The sequence below is a fragment of the Nansenia antarctica genome (assembly GCF_963989245.1).
Source record: "Nansenia antarctica genome assembly, chromosome: 17".
Taxonomy (NCBI): domain Eukaryota; kingdom Metazoa; phylum Chordata; class Actinopteri; order Argentiniformes; family Microstomatidae; genus Nansenia; species Nansenia antarctica.
The window spans coordinates 9,774,455-9,789,454 of record NC_137687.1 but is presented as its reverse complement, the minus strand read 5'-3'; the positions used below and the strand labels follow the sequence as shown (position 1 = coordinate 9,789,454).

Here is a 15,000-nt window from a genome sequence, read left to right as displayed (position 1 = left end):
TTTAACTTAAAAACACATTTTACGTTATAAATAAAAATATAGAAAATAAGTAACTCACCATAGGAGCAGTAAAAAAACAGTTACTCACAAATAGGAGGATGACTGAAAACGTTATTGTCCTTAAGAGCGTCCAGCTTAACTTAAATTTAAACTCCAGCGAGAGACTGTAGGCGGCAGGCCTACTGGTTCTTGTTCAGAAAGATGATCATGTTAACATGTTCAGGGGTGAGAGACGAACGCAATCTGGTGACACGTGGACAAACTAATTTCCATTATTATTATTCAAAAAAAAAAAAAAAAAAAAAAAAAAGTGATCGACCAAGACCTTATCGATCAATTATTCGATCATCGATGCCCACCCCTAGTGTGAATGTGTGTGTGAATGGGTGAATGAGAGGCCGTTGTAAAGCGCTTTGGATAAAGGCGCTCTATAAGTCAGTCCATTTACCATCCATTTACACACACACATACATACAGACAGACACACACACGCACACGCATCCAACTCTGAGATAACGTCAGTAACCCCTTGCCTACTTCTCTCCCAGACAGCAGCTCTTCTCTGGCAGGACGATCCTGAAATGACATTTTAACGAACTTTGTTTGTGTTATTCAGGTGTTACCATGGAGAGCTGGTCAGGGAGTGTGTGTGTGTGTGTGTGTGTGTGTGTGTGTACTGTATGTATACATTGTGAGTACCGTATGTGTATGTGTTAGGGATGTAACGATACACTCGACTCACGATTCGATACGATTCACGATACTGGGTTCACGATACGATTTTTTTACAAAATGAGATTGCAAATTCGGCCGAAAAAATATTTTTTGACATTTATTTCTCAGACAACAACAAAATACTGTCTATTTTTTTAAAGAATCCCTTTTCATTTCGGAGGTTTCTGAGTTAGGGTAGAACTACGATGAACCATTCTCTGTAGCTGCAGACACAGGAAGCGCAGCTTCTCTGCTTTCGGGAACCGTTGGAATTTCTCCAATAGCACATAATATAGTTTAGGAATTACAGTAACGACAACAACGTGTGTTAGTGCTGTCGGTTTTTACCGCGATTCATTTTTCATCTCACTGATTTTCTCAACGTCTCATATTCGGATCGATAATTCACTGTCTTGCGTTAATGCACTCGTTACATCCCTAGTATATGTCACTGTGTTCATCGTGTGTGTGTGTGTGTGTGTGTGTGTGTGCCCCCCGTCCCCTTCCCGTCCCCTCCCGCCCCCCCTAGGTGATGCGTCGGGCCCAGAGTAACTCCCCCCGTATCCCCCCCAAGAAGTACCACTCCTTCAACCAGCCCCGAGACATCAACCTCTCCAACCTCCTCCTGCTCCCCGGCTACACCCCCCGCCGGTCCCGCCGCCCCCCCTCCTACCCCGCCCAATCCAGTCGCTCCAGGGAGAGGCTCCTCCTACAATCCGGCCAGGCTAGCGTCAACGCTAGCGCTAACGTCCCGCGTATCCGCGTGTCCTGCGTCCCCGAGTGCGCCCCTGACGGCGCCCCTCGTGTCCCCATGCGCAGGCGACACCAGGAGGGGCGGAGTCCGGTTGGGAGGAGTCAGAGTGGGCGGAGTCCGAGTGGGCGGAGTCCGAGTAGGAGGAGCCTGGATGGGCTGAGCCCCGATGGGAGGGGGAGGAGTCCAGGCCGACGGGTCAGTGGGAGGAGGAGGAGAAACGCTCCCCTAATCCTAACCCCCCCGCCTTTCTCTGTGTCAGGGGTTTAAGACTGTCTACCCCCTCCTCCTCCTCCTCCTCCTCCTCCTTCTCCTTCTCCTCTCTCTCTCTGCAGGTTGAGTCTTACTAACACCTGGGCTGATGGTGGTCTGATATCTAATGTTGGGTTGGCAAACTCCTGCCCTCACGTCCATCTACCTTCTGTCTCTCTCTCTCTCTCTCTCTCTCTCTCTGTCTGTCTCTCTCTCTCTCTCTCTCTTCCTCTCTCTCTCTTCGACTCTCTCCTTCCTATCTCAGTTCACTTCTTCAGTCTCTGTCTTTCCCTCAGACAGTTGGTCCAGAAGATGGCTGCATGCGGATGTTTCTAGAATGTGCTTGTTCGGAACGTTCTAGAACACTACTTCTTCTCTCTCCGTTCTAGAATCTAGTGTCCCGCTGGATGGTGTGGTGGTGTGTTCTCGGTGGTCTCTCGGCCGCGGTGGCGATGCTAATGCTAACCACACACACACACACACACACTAACGCTAACAGAAGGTGTCTTCTCTTTTAGATCTGGTCTCTGAACACTCTGCTGACCTCACTTCTGTCTGATTAACAAACCCCCCCCCCCCCCCCCTCCACACACACACACACACACGCGCACACACGGATACACATACACACACACACACACACACACACACACACGTATCCCTGTGTGCACACACACATACGTATCCCTGTGCACACACACGGACACACACACACATTTTAAATGCTTTATTTATGTCCACATAAATGTGCAATATCTAAATGACATAAATACTATCAGTGCATTTTGACATTATGAAAACAGTAGTGCTGAGTTGACAACCAGTTATGCTACACACAGTATGTTATTCACACCAAATTATACCAGTGGATTGACAGATATAGTATCAATACTGTCAAACAGACAGTCTCCAGCTCATGGGTACAAGAAGCACCGCCTTCTCCATATTGAGCTACTTGAGATACTGAGCAGTACTTTGCTAACTGTTTGGCCCTTCTCTTAGATAGACCAGCCATTTGAAGGCCTCTGACAACATGCTTATGAACATGGCCCAGGCTGCCAAATATGAAAACTAAAAGTTGACATCTGTAACCCAGTTGTGATATGACCTGCTCCAGCTGTTGGTATTTCGAGATCTTGGTTGAAAAGGCTTCCTCTAGGCTCACACACACACAGAGTAAAGAGTAAAGACAAGAAACTAGAGAGCTATACAGAGGGTGATTCTCTCAGCCGTACTGGTGTGTAGTACAGCAGGTTTACTGGGGTCAGGGAGGGGCTGTGCTGGTCCAGGTTTAGCCCAGATCCAGGCCTGCCCCCTGGTGGGCACAGCGGGGCGGTGGGCCGATGTAGGACAGAGTGGAGCCAGGCTAAAGCTGTCTCAGTCCACTGGGGGGTCTGCCTCTCTGTGGACACACACACACACGCGCAGGCAGGAAGGCACACACACACACGCAGGCAGGCAGGCAGGCAGGCAGGCAGGCACACACACACACACACACGCAGGCAGGCAGGCACAGACACACACACACACACACACACGCAGGCAGGCAGGGACACACTCACACACACATGCAGGCAGGGAAACACGTGCACACAGACACATACACACACACTCAATATCATGGCTTCTCTGACTATCTGTGGATCTGTGGATCAACTCACATGTCAATGACTATCGTCAAGCTATAAACCACACACACACACACCCACACACACACACACACACACACACACACACATTCTCTCTCTCTCTCTTTCTTCCTGCTGCACAACACAAGTGGGTGTGTTCTAACCGTGTGTGTGTGTGTGTGTGTGTGTGTGTGTGTGTAGGTGGAGGAGCGTTCTAAGATGAACAGACAGAGTTCCCCCGCCCTGCAGCACAAAGTGTCCAACCGGATCTCCGACCCGTCCCTGCCCCCCCGCTCAGAGTCCTTCAGCAGCGGGGGCATCCAGCAGGCCCGCACCCCCCCCATGCACCGCTCCATCGAACCACAGGTGTGTGTGTGTGTGTGTGTGTGATCAGTCGCCATGCGTTTGTGCATGTGTGTGTTTTGTCTGCGTTTACGTTTCGTTTCTCTTGCCTGAGTATTTCTCCCTTTCCTCCCCTCTCTCTCCCTTTCCTCCCTTTCCTCCCTTTCCTCCCTTTCCTCCCCTCTCTCTCCCTTTCCCCCCTTTCTTCCCCTCTCTCTCCCTTTCCCCCCTCTCTCTCCCTCCCTCTCCCCTTTCCCTCCCTTTCCTCCCTTCCCCCCCCCTCTCTCTCCCTCCCTCTCCCCTTTCCCTCCCTCTCCCTTTCCCTCTCTCTCTCCCTCTGCTCCCTTTCCTCCCTTCTCTCTCCCCTCTGTTCCCTCTCTCTCCGATCCTGGTCTTGGTCCCTAAACCCCCTAACCTGATCCTGGACCCTCACCCCTGGTCCTGACCCCTGACCCCTGGTATCGTAGATGACCCACCTGGTGCAGGTGAAGCATGGCTCCTCCCTGTCTGGATCCCAGTCCCTGCAGGACCCCTCCCTGGCCCCCTCCTCCCCGTCCCCCTCGCGGCCCCCCATGCCCCGGCAGAACTCCGACCCCACCTCCGACACCCCCCCTCCCCCCCCCCGCCTCCTGCCCCCCCTCGACAAGCTGGACCGCAGCTCCTGGCTCCGACAGGACGACGACATGCCCCCCAAGGTCTGGGCACGTGTGTGTGTTTAGTGTGTAGTGTGTGTGTATGTGTGTGTGTGTGTGTGTGTGTGTGCACTCATTGCAATGTACGTCGCTTTGGATAAAAGCGTCAGCTAAATGGCGTATATGTTACGGTACATGTGGGAATACGGTACATGTGGGAAAACTAGGGTTAGGGTTAGGTGCTACGTCAACTTGGTACATGCTGGCATGTCTAACCCTACCCCTAACCCTAAGCGTAATCCTAACCCTACCCCTAACCCTAATCCTAACCCTAACCCTAGCTCCCTAGCACCTAACCCTAACCCTAGTTTTCCCACATGTACCGTTTTCCCACATGTACCATAACATATATTTATTATTATTCCACCATATTAGACCACCTCCATCTCTCTAGTCTGGTTCTAAGCGATGGTGTGTCCTGTGTGTGTGTGTGTGTGTGTGTGTGTGTGTGTGTGTGTGTGTGTGTGTGTGTGTGTGTGCGTGTGTGTGTGTGTGTGTGTGTGTGTGTGTGTGTGTGTGTGTGTGTGTGTGTGGTCCAGGTTCCTCAGAGGACCACCTCCATCTCCCCAGCGCTGGTGAGGAAGACGTCCCCCGGGAACGGGCCAGGCCTGAGGCCCCAAGGAGCCCACCTGATACGGGCCAGGTACACACACACACACACACACACATATATATATATATATATACACTCACACACACACACACACATGCTCTCACATGCTCACACACACACCCACACACACACACACACACACACATTTAAAATATTTTATTTATGTCCACATATATATACAATATCTTAAGGACATAAATACTACCAGTGCATTTTGGGTAGTAGTTGTGATATGGCCTGGTCCAGCTGTTGGTATCTCAAGATCATGGTTGAAAAGGCTTCCTCTAGGCTATGGTCAAAGGTGCAGCCAACTTCTAGAATGAGCACCTCTCTGTGATTTTCATTGACGATTACAGCTTCGGGGGTGTTTGATGAAATATTAGAGAACACTTCTGAATCGTCACTACACAGACTGAACATGCTAGGCTTTACAGACTGAACATGCTGGGCTTTACAGACTGAACATGCTGGGCTTTACAGACTGAACATGCTAGGCTTTACAGACTGAACATGCTAGGCTTTACAGACTGAACATGCTAGGCTTTACAGACTGAACATGCTAGGCTTTACAGACTGAACATGCTAGGCTTTACAGACTGAACATGCTAGGCTTTACAGACTGAACATGCTAGGCTTTACAGACTGAACATGCTAGGCTTTACAGTGGAGTGCTTGTACAGCGTTGCGGCAGGCATGAATATGGAAATGACACCCTCTGAAATCACACACACACACACACACAGACACACCCACCCACCCACACGTACCACACTCATCGCTCACCTCATACATGCGATACCAAAACGCGGTGTTCTCTCACGTTGCCGTAGCAACCCAGACCTGCGGAGGCCTGACGCGTCCATGGACACGCCCCTGAAGAGGACCAGCAGCGGCAGCTCCTCCTCCTCCTCCACCCCCAGCTCCCAGACGGGCTCCAACGAGAGAGGTACACACACACACACACACACACACGCACACAAATCGTCATTTGAATGGTGGGGGTTTCAATGGTCTGGTTATATTTAATTTTTTTGGCATTTAGCAGACGCCAAAGCGACTTACAACCGATACATTTGACTAAGCAAGTGAATCATCGATTCACCAGTCGTAGCAGGAAGAGTAATCTAGCTCAGGCCAGGGGTCATTGGCAGTCGTTGTGATAGAAGAAGAAAGAAATATTATTATTTATTTTAAAATGTTGGGACACTGGAGAAACAGTACAAGGGGGGGAAGTAGAAGTCTTAGGAGACACAGTATAGGGGGAAGCAGGTGTCTCAGGAGACACAGTGCTGGGGGGTATTGATTGATTGATTGATTGATTGAAAACCTTTATTGTCCCCAATGGGGAAATTTTGTTGTCAAACAGCTCAGTTAGGGCAGAAAACATTCAATACAGAAAACAGAAAACATTCAATAAAATACATAGAACAGTGCAGGCTCAATAAGTAAAAAGTTCCAAAAGTTCCAGCTCCAGGTCTCCCCCACCCTGCAGGGCCTGGTTGTAGAGTCGGAGTGCAGCTGGAACAAAGGACTGTCCAAATCTTTTTGTACTTTGGCGGGGGAGAACAAATCTGTGGCTGAACTTGCTCCTCATCCCCGCCAGCTCGCAGTACATCGGGTGGGAGGGATTGACCAGCATGGCCGCCAGTTTTTTCCCCATCCTCTGTTCTGCCACCACCTCTAGGCTGTCCAGCCCGGTCCCCACCACAGAGCTGGCCTTCTTCACCAGTTTGTTTAGCTTCGCAGCATCCCTGGCACAGATGTTTCCACCCCAGCAGGCCACGGCGAAGAACAGAACGCTGGCAACCACCGACTGATAAAACATTTGCAGCAGCTTGTTGCAGACACCGAAAGACCTCAGCCTTCTCAGGAAAAACAGTCTGCTCTGCCCTTTCCTGAGAAGAGCCTCGGTGTTGTCAGTCCAGTCCAGTTTGTTATTAATTTGTACTCCCAGGTACCTGTAGGAGTCCACCCTCTCGACTTCCACCCCCTTGATGGTGATGGGGGCTGGGGTCCTTCTCTTCCTCCTAAAATCCACCACCAACTCCTTTGTTTTGCTGGTGTTAAGCAAAAGGTAGTTGGTGTCGCACCACTGCACAACGCTCTCCACCAGGGCCCTGTACTCCTCATCCCTGTCGTCTGTGATGTAACCGACGATAGAGGAGTCATCAGAAAACTTCTGCAGGTGGCACTGGTCGGAGCTAAACTGGAAGTCGGAGGTATAGAGGGTGAAGAGAAAGGGTGACAGAACAGTTCCCTGGGGGGCACCGGTGTTGCACACCACCACCTCAGACTGACAGCCCTGCAGTCTCACATACTGACGCCTGTCTGTGAGGTAGTTGTGGATCCAAGCCGTCAGGGAGTCCTCCACACACATCACTGCTAGTTTGTCAGCCAGCAGTGATGGCTTGATAGTGTTAAATGCACTGGAGAAGTCGAAGAACATGGTCCTCACCATGCTCTGTGGCCTCTCCAGGTGTGTGTAGGCCCTGTGCAGCATGTAGATGATGGCATCCTCCACCCCCATGCTCTCCTGGTATGCAAACTGCCGGGGGTCCAGGAAGTCCTTCACCTGGGGCTTAAGGTGTTGCAGCACTAGCCTCTCCAGGATCTTCATGACCTGTGGTGTCAGGGCGACAGGTCTGTAGTCGTTTGGGGTGCTGGGCCGTCCCTTCTTTGGCACTGGGACGATGCAAGAGGTCTTCCAGAGCTGTGGCACCCTCCTCAGTCTTAGAGATAGACTGAAGAGATGTTGGAATGTGTCCGCCAGCTCTCCAGCACACACCTTCAGAACCCTGGGGTTGATGTTGTCTGGACCTCTGGACTTGTTCACATTCACCCTGGAGAGCTGCCTTTTCACCTGCTCAGATGTTATAAAGCTGTGAGTACCGGTGTCTCCAGGTGTGAAGCATGCTCCCTGGCTCCTGGTGTTGGTAAGGGGAGGCAATTGCTGCTGGGGTGTGAGGGGGTCAGGGGGAGTGGGGGCTACTGTTGCCAGGGGTGCGGTACATTGGAGAGGGGAGGAGAGGGTCGGGGGCTGTGGGGGGTGACAGGGGGATGGTTGGTCAAACCTGTTAAAGAAGCAGTTCAGGTCATCCGCCTGCTCTCGGGTCCCCTCCACCACAGTATGTGGCTGCTTGTGGCCCGTGATCTTCTTGAAACCCTTCCACACCTCCTTGGAGCTGTGGGCCACTAGCCCGCCCTCCAATTTCCTCCTGTATTCCTCTTTGGCTGCTCTCAGCTCCTTCTTCACCTCCTTCTGAGTGGCCCTGGCTCCCTCAGTGTCCCCTGCCTTAAACAACCTCCTCTTCCTTTTCAGAAGGTTCTTGATGTTCCCATTTATCCACGGCTTGTTGTTAGGAAAGCACCGTACCTTTTTAATGGGGACGATGCTCTCCTCGCAGAACTTGATATAGTCTGTGACACAGTCTAGCAGACCATCTATGTCCTCCCCGTGGACTCTCTGGAACATCCCCCAGTCGGTTGTTTCAAAACACGCCCTCAGCTCCTCCTCCACGTCTTCTGACCATTGCTGGACAGTCCTGGTGGTGATAGGCAGCCTTTTTATGATAGGGGTGTATGTTGGTTCCATCCAGACCGTGTTGTGATCGGATGCCCCTAGTGGCGGGAGGGCAGTGGATGTGTAGGCTCCCTTCACATTGGCATATAGTTTGTCTAGTATTTTGTTCTCCCTTGTTTTACATGTGACATACTGGGTAAAATCCGTCAATGTCTTTTCCATATTTACATGGTTGAAGTCCCCATTCACGATGATAAATGCGTTTGGGTGAGCAGTCTGTATCCCCGCGATACAGGAATGGATGACGTCATTTGCGCGCGCCGGGGTCGCGCTTGGGGGAATGTAAACAATCACGGCCACAATATGGGAAAACTCTCTCGGACAGAGATCTGGCCTCAAACCTAGCGCCAACAGTTCTATGTCTGGAGTGCAGTAGTAGATGTCTCAGGAGACACAGTGCTGGGCGGTAGTAGATGTCTCAGGAGACACAGTGCTGGGGGGTAGTAGATGTCTCAGGAGACACAGTGCTGGGGGGTAGTAGATGTCTCAGGAGACACAGTGCTGAGGGGTAGTAGATGTCTCAGGAGACACAGTGCTGGGGGTAGTAGATGTCTCAGGAGACACAGTGCTGGGGGGTAGTAGATGTCTCAGGAGACACAGTGCTGGGGGGTAGTAGATGTCTCAGGAGGGGCAGTGCTGGGGGTAGTAGATGTCTCAGGAGACACAGTGCTGGGGGGTAGTAGATGTCTCAGGAGACAGAGTGCTGGGGGGTAGCAGATGTCTCAGGAGACACAGTGCTGGGGGGGTAGTAGATGTCTCAGGAGACACAGTGCTGGGGGGTAGTAGATGTCTCAGGAGACACAGTGCTGGGGGGTAGTAGATGTCTCAGGAGACACAGTGCTGGGGGGGTAGTAGATGTCTCAGGAGACACAGTGCTGGGGGGTAGTAGATGTCTCAGGAGGGGCAGTTAAGGTGTAACCTGAAGGTCTGGTTGTGTGTTTGTAGGGACCCACAAGGCTGAAGGTTGCACAGTACCGATCCAGGAGACCACCAGAGACCAGGAGCAGAGGGGTGACACTGTGACAAGACCTAGCAGACCTGCGGTGAGTACACACACACACACACACACACACACAGACACAAACACTCTCACACACACACACACACAGACACCCTGACACACACACACACACAGACAGCCTGATACACACACACACACACACTCTCTCTCACACACACACACACACACACACACACAACTAACCATGTCTCATCTCTAATTTTCTCTCTCATTCTCTCTCCCCATCTCTCTCTCTTATCCCACATTTTATTTCTCTTTATTCCCTCTCTTTCCTCTCTTCCATTTCTCTTTGCCTTTCCCTCCGTCCTCCTCAGAGCTATAAGAAAGCTGTAGATGAGGTTAGTGACATGTTCCTCTTCATCCCTCTCTCCATCTCTCCTCTCGAAGCTCTCCATCTCTCACCCCCATTCACTCATTCACTCGCGCATTGACCTCCTCAATTATTCAAACCTCCAGTCACCCACACATCCACCTATGACTCACCCCCCCCCCCCTTCTCCCTTCTCTCCCTCCCTGTCATTCTCTCCCTCTCATTAAGAACACTTAAGACTAAACGCTGAGTTAAATTCAGTTACCTAAACACCCGGTTACCTAAGAATCGAGTGGGTTTAAGATCAGTGTGGTCCTGCCTGAATGCATCCATACACACCCACAGTTCTACCCTGCGATACCATTCACACTGAAGATGGAACCTAGCAATGATGTTTACCTTTGATGTGACGTTCTTTGCAGCATTGTGCATCGATGCCATTGCAATTGTTCATAGCTACACGACTGTGCCGGTGGAAAGATATTATATTAAAATCTATATTTGCAATTCGGTGTAGGAGAAGAACAGAGGGCGACAACATAAGTTATTAGGTCAAATTCAAAAGTTTTTTTTATTAAAATGTCTTTATTAGGATAAACCCCTTGAGATCTGTCATCTCGTTTTAGAGAGGGTCCCAACATATATATCACAATCATAACAACAGAGTGTCAAAATAATAAAGAGTACAATTATGACAAAATACAGACAGACAAGAGACAAACAACATAAAACATTCGTTTTAACGAACCCTCTCCACCAGTCACCCCTCCTCACCAGTAACCCTCTACATTCCTACGGTGTAAATTCAGTTTTTGGTGTGAATGGGACATCATTGAATGGGTCCCTCTCTGTTCCGGTGATGTGACTGTTGCTGATAGGATAGTTACATGTCTAGGGATCTCTCTCCTTCTCTTACCATCTCTCTCTCTCTCTCTTCCTTTCTCATTCTTTTTTTATTGTCTTTTTATTTCTCTCTCTGTCTCCCTTTCTCTCTCTCTCTCTCCCCCTTTCTCTCTCTTTTTTGCCACCAGGAGGAGTTGGTAAGCCGGCCCAGACTATTAACCCCCTCTAACCCCACATGCACGCCCCCCATGACCTCTACACCCCCCTCACGTGCACGCTCCTCTCTCCTCTAGTACACGTGTCCTGCCCTCCCTCTGCTGCGTGTCCAAGAGAAGCAGACTGGTCATCCTGTAGGAACTGTGTCCTCCTGACCCTTAACCTCAGACCCCCCCCCCCCCCCCCCCGCTACCCCCACTTCACCCCTTCCTAGAGGCATCATGGGATCTGTAGTGTGACCCCCCCACTCAGTGTCTGTTCTCCCCCACTCTGTACATGGCTTCTTTTTTTTTTGCCCAAAAGTCTACGGACCCTAAGAGCCGTTTCCCAGACAAAAGAGTAAGCCTAGACCTGGGGCCTGCATAAAGATAGACCCAGTCTTAGACTTAGATCTCACTTTAATAAAGACAGACCCAGTCTTAGACTTAGATCTCACTTTAATAAAGATAGACCCAGTCTTAGACTTAGATCTCACTTGAATAAAGATAGACCCAGTCTTAGACTTAGATCTCACTTTAATAAAGACAGACCCAGTCTTAGACTTAGATCTCACTTTAATAAAGACAGACCCAGTCTTAGACTTAGATCTCACTTTAATAAAGATAGACCCAGTCTTAGACTTAGATCTCACTTTAATAAAGATAGACCCAGTCTTAGACTTAGATCTCACTTTAATAAAGACAGACCCAGTCTTAGACTTAGATGTCACTTTAAGTCAGTCTTGCTATAGACTCTAAAATGTTCCTGTTGCATAAAGCTCACCTATGAGTGATAGGTAAAGGTAAGACTGACTTAGATAGCCTGTCATGCAATGCATTCGAGGTAAAATAAGACACTTGATCGAAGAAAAATAAACATGGCGGCCTAAACAGCTACACCTAGCGGCGGAAGATATGAGAGATCAACTCCATTTTCTTCTGCTGAAAACGTATGTATATTGGAGGAATATAATGTGGAGAAAAGTATACTGCTTAGCAGTTTTAACCAGTGAAGTAGTTTACCGCACTGGAGTTACAGTGTTAGCTAGCTACTAGCCCTGACTCGTTCCCATAGCAACACCGCTCTTAAATCAAGCTTAGCCAGGGGGGAAGGTGGCTAACTTTCTAACCTCAAAATAAGTCAGTCTTGTTTTTTATGCAACAGGCAGTCTTAATTAGACTGGTCTAACCTGAGAATATAAAACTAGTCTAAGGCTTAGACCAGTCTTAATCTATGTTTATGCAACTGGCCCCTGGGATTAAATACCAGGTATGAATGGTAAATCTCCATTGAAGATGCATTTTTACTCTTTAGTAGGCTCAATCTGTGACCGGGAAACACCCAAATTAGCATGTTTAGTCCTTTCTCCGAACCCAAATGTCATTTTGTCATTTGGATGAGCTCTGCCTTTAATTAAAAAAAAGTGTTGTTTATAGAAAACAACATTAGGCCCAAAATCCCCAACTGACACTTATGAGCTTGGTAGCGTCATCATCGTTGACCCCTGGTTTCATCACATCACCGTTTGTTGACCTCTTGTCCTCCTGACCCTTGACCTCTAGGACCTGACGGCTCTGGCCAAGGAGCTGAGAGAGCTGCGGCAGGGGGAGGAGCCTAACCGCCCGCCCGTCAAGGTGACGGACTACTCGTCGTCCAGCGAGGACTCAGAGAGCAGCGATGACGAGGAGGGAGAGGGAGGGGGCGGGACCGACGGCTCTGTGCCCGTCAGTGACATACCGCGCATCATGTGAGTGTTTGTGAACTCCTGACGCTCCCAGGAGCCAGGACCAGGAGATATTCGGTTGTTAAGTCGTGACGTGTTTCCGGGTCCAACGTTGGCTGAGGCGCTCTCTTCGAAATGCCGCAGTAATATTAATAATTAATTATATTTGTATAGTGCTTTTACGAGGCTCAAAGACGCTGACAATATTGATGCCTAGCCACTAGGTGACATGTTTGACACAGGTGTTGTGCGTTGGCTAAATCAAGTGATGTTTGACCCCTTTACACCACTGCATTCACGTGTCTGCTTTATGCCTGAAGAAGGTGTATGACCGAAAGCTCGCAAATAAAACAACGTTTCTGTGCGGATGCTGTTGTTTTGCATTCTATTCATACTCTCCAGTTCCAGCACCTCAGTGGTATTCTCGGTGGTATTTTCACTATTTTGATAGAAGTTGTATTGTTAAAATCGGTATAAATTGTCAGGTAGCAATGCTAAGTCTTACCTTTAATACTTTACTGTGAATCCAAATAAAGTTCTCTGATTGTTCTTCCCGCCCCAGGCCGTCAGCGGGGCAGAGTGGGGGGGGTGAGTCCTACGGCATGGGGGGCCACAACGATTCCCACGGCAACCGTTCCAAGGACAGCACCCTGAAGATGCGCGAGGTGAGTGTGACCTCTCACCTTTCACCTTTCACCCCTCTGACCCCCCCCAGTCCTTCTCTCTGCACACTACTACAACACTTGCTGACATTCACTTGCCAGCTCTGTGTGCATCTGTGTGTGTGTGTGTGTGTGTGTGTGTTTAAAGTTGAGAATATGCGGGGTGTAACAGTGTGTGTGTGTGTGTGTGTGTGTGTGTGTGTGTGTGTGTAGTGGGCTAGAGTGGGGGTGTGCGTGTGTGTGGAGTGGGGGAGAGTGGGGGTGGGGGTGGGCGTGGGCGTGTGTGTGGAGTGGGGGAGAGTGGGGGCGGGCGTGTGTGTGGAGTGGGGGAGAGTGGGGGTGGGCGTGTGTGTGGAGTGGGGGAGAGTGGGGGTGTGCGTGTGTGTGGAGTGGGGGAGAGTGGGGGTGTGCGTGTGTGTGGAGTGGGGGAGAGTGGGGGCGGGCGTGTGTGTGGAGTGGGGGAGAGTGGGGGTGTGCGTGTGTGTGGAGTGGGGGTGTGCGTGTGTGTGGAGTGGGGGAGAGTGGGGGCGGGCGTGTGTGTGGAGTGGGGGAGAGTGGGGGGTGGGCGTGTGTGTGGAGTGGGGGAGAGTGGGGGTGGGCGTGTGTGTGGAGTGGGGGAGAGTGGGGGGTGGGCGTGCGTGCCTCTGTCCGTCCGTCCGTCCGGCCGTGTGGTGGTCACACTTTCTGCCTTGTCACCTGCCCGTCTCTCTCTGCTTCTTCCCTCTTACTGCTCTGGGTTCACCCACCCCGCATGACAGGGGTTTCCCCTGGTAGTAGAGGCTTCTCCTGGGCACAGATAGTAGGGTCAGCTAACTTTCCCCCCCACCCCCACCACTTATCCCCTCACGTCAATGTAAATCTCACCTGAGTGACGCAGTCACCCGGTGTCTAGAGTAGCCCGTCCCTCTAATCTCTCTGTTCCAGACGTTTGGGGGAAGGAGGCGGAGTTCCGCTTTTGCCGACAGCAATGGTTTCCCTGGCAACGCCAATCTGTTCCCCGCCAACGCCAATCTGCCCGATCTGGTGCAGCAAAGCACCACCTCCCCTGGCGATGGATCTGGGGCCGAAGTAGGTTCAGTAGCCCCCCCCCCTGCACCCCCCGCCTCCTGCAACCCCTAGCCCCCTAAAACCTAGCCCCCTCAACCCTAGCCCCCTAAACCCCAGCCCCCATACAACCTAGCCCCCTAAACCCTAGCCCCCCATACAACCTAGCCCCCTAAAAAACACCCCCCTAAACACTAGCCCCCTAAACCCTAGCCCCCTAAACCATAGCCCCCTAAACCCTACCCCCAATACACCCCCAGTACTCTACAACCTGCTCCCTTACAACTTAGCCCCCTAAACCCTAGCCCCCATACAACCTAGCCCCCCTAACCTCAGCCCCCCATACATAATACTTATTTACCCTCCGTGCTTCTCAGCTAACCTCTAACCCCCCAGTCTGTATCATCCTCTCTGTTCATTCCTCCTGCTTGTGTCATTGTAAACACATGGAATGGAATGGAATGAGGAATGGTGTCACCAAAACATCGTGTTTTTGATACCGTTCCTCATTCCATTCCATTCCATGCTTTACAATGAGCCCGTCCTCTGATTGAAACCTCCACCCACCCACCAGCCTCCCTTGGCAGTGGCAGTGCTCAGGCGTGGTGGATGGTGGTGGATGTCACCCGT

General features: G+C 50.8%; 1 pseudogene across 1 annotated transcript in view; it reads left to right on the top strand.

The window, feature by feature from the left end:
- LOC308172375 (traf2 and NCK-interacting protein kinase-like) overlaps positions 1 to 15,000 on the top strand; it is a 32,802-nt pseudogene that overhangs the window by 10,404 nt on the left and 7,398 nt on the right. The window contains exons 6-14 of the transcript in view: positions 1,244 to 1,663; positions 3,547 to 3,711; positions 4,155 to 4,382; positions 4,919 to 5,022; positions 5,823 to 5,938; positions 9,518 to 9,615; positions 12,504 to 12,688; positions 13,227 to 13,329; positions 14,251 to 14,394. The product of the transcript in view is annotated as a traf2 and NCK-interacting protein kinase-like (transcript). The remainder of the gene's footprint in view (positions 1 to 1,243; positions 1,664 to 3,546; positions 3,712 to 4,154; positions 4,383 to 4,918; positions 5,023 to 5,822; positions 5,939 to 9,517; positions 9,616 to 12,503; positions 12,689 to 13,226; positions 13,330 to 14,250; positions 14,395 to 15,000) is intronic.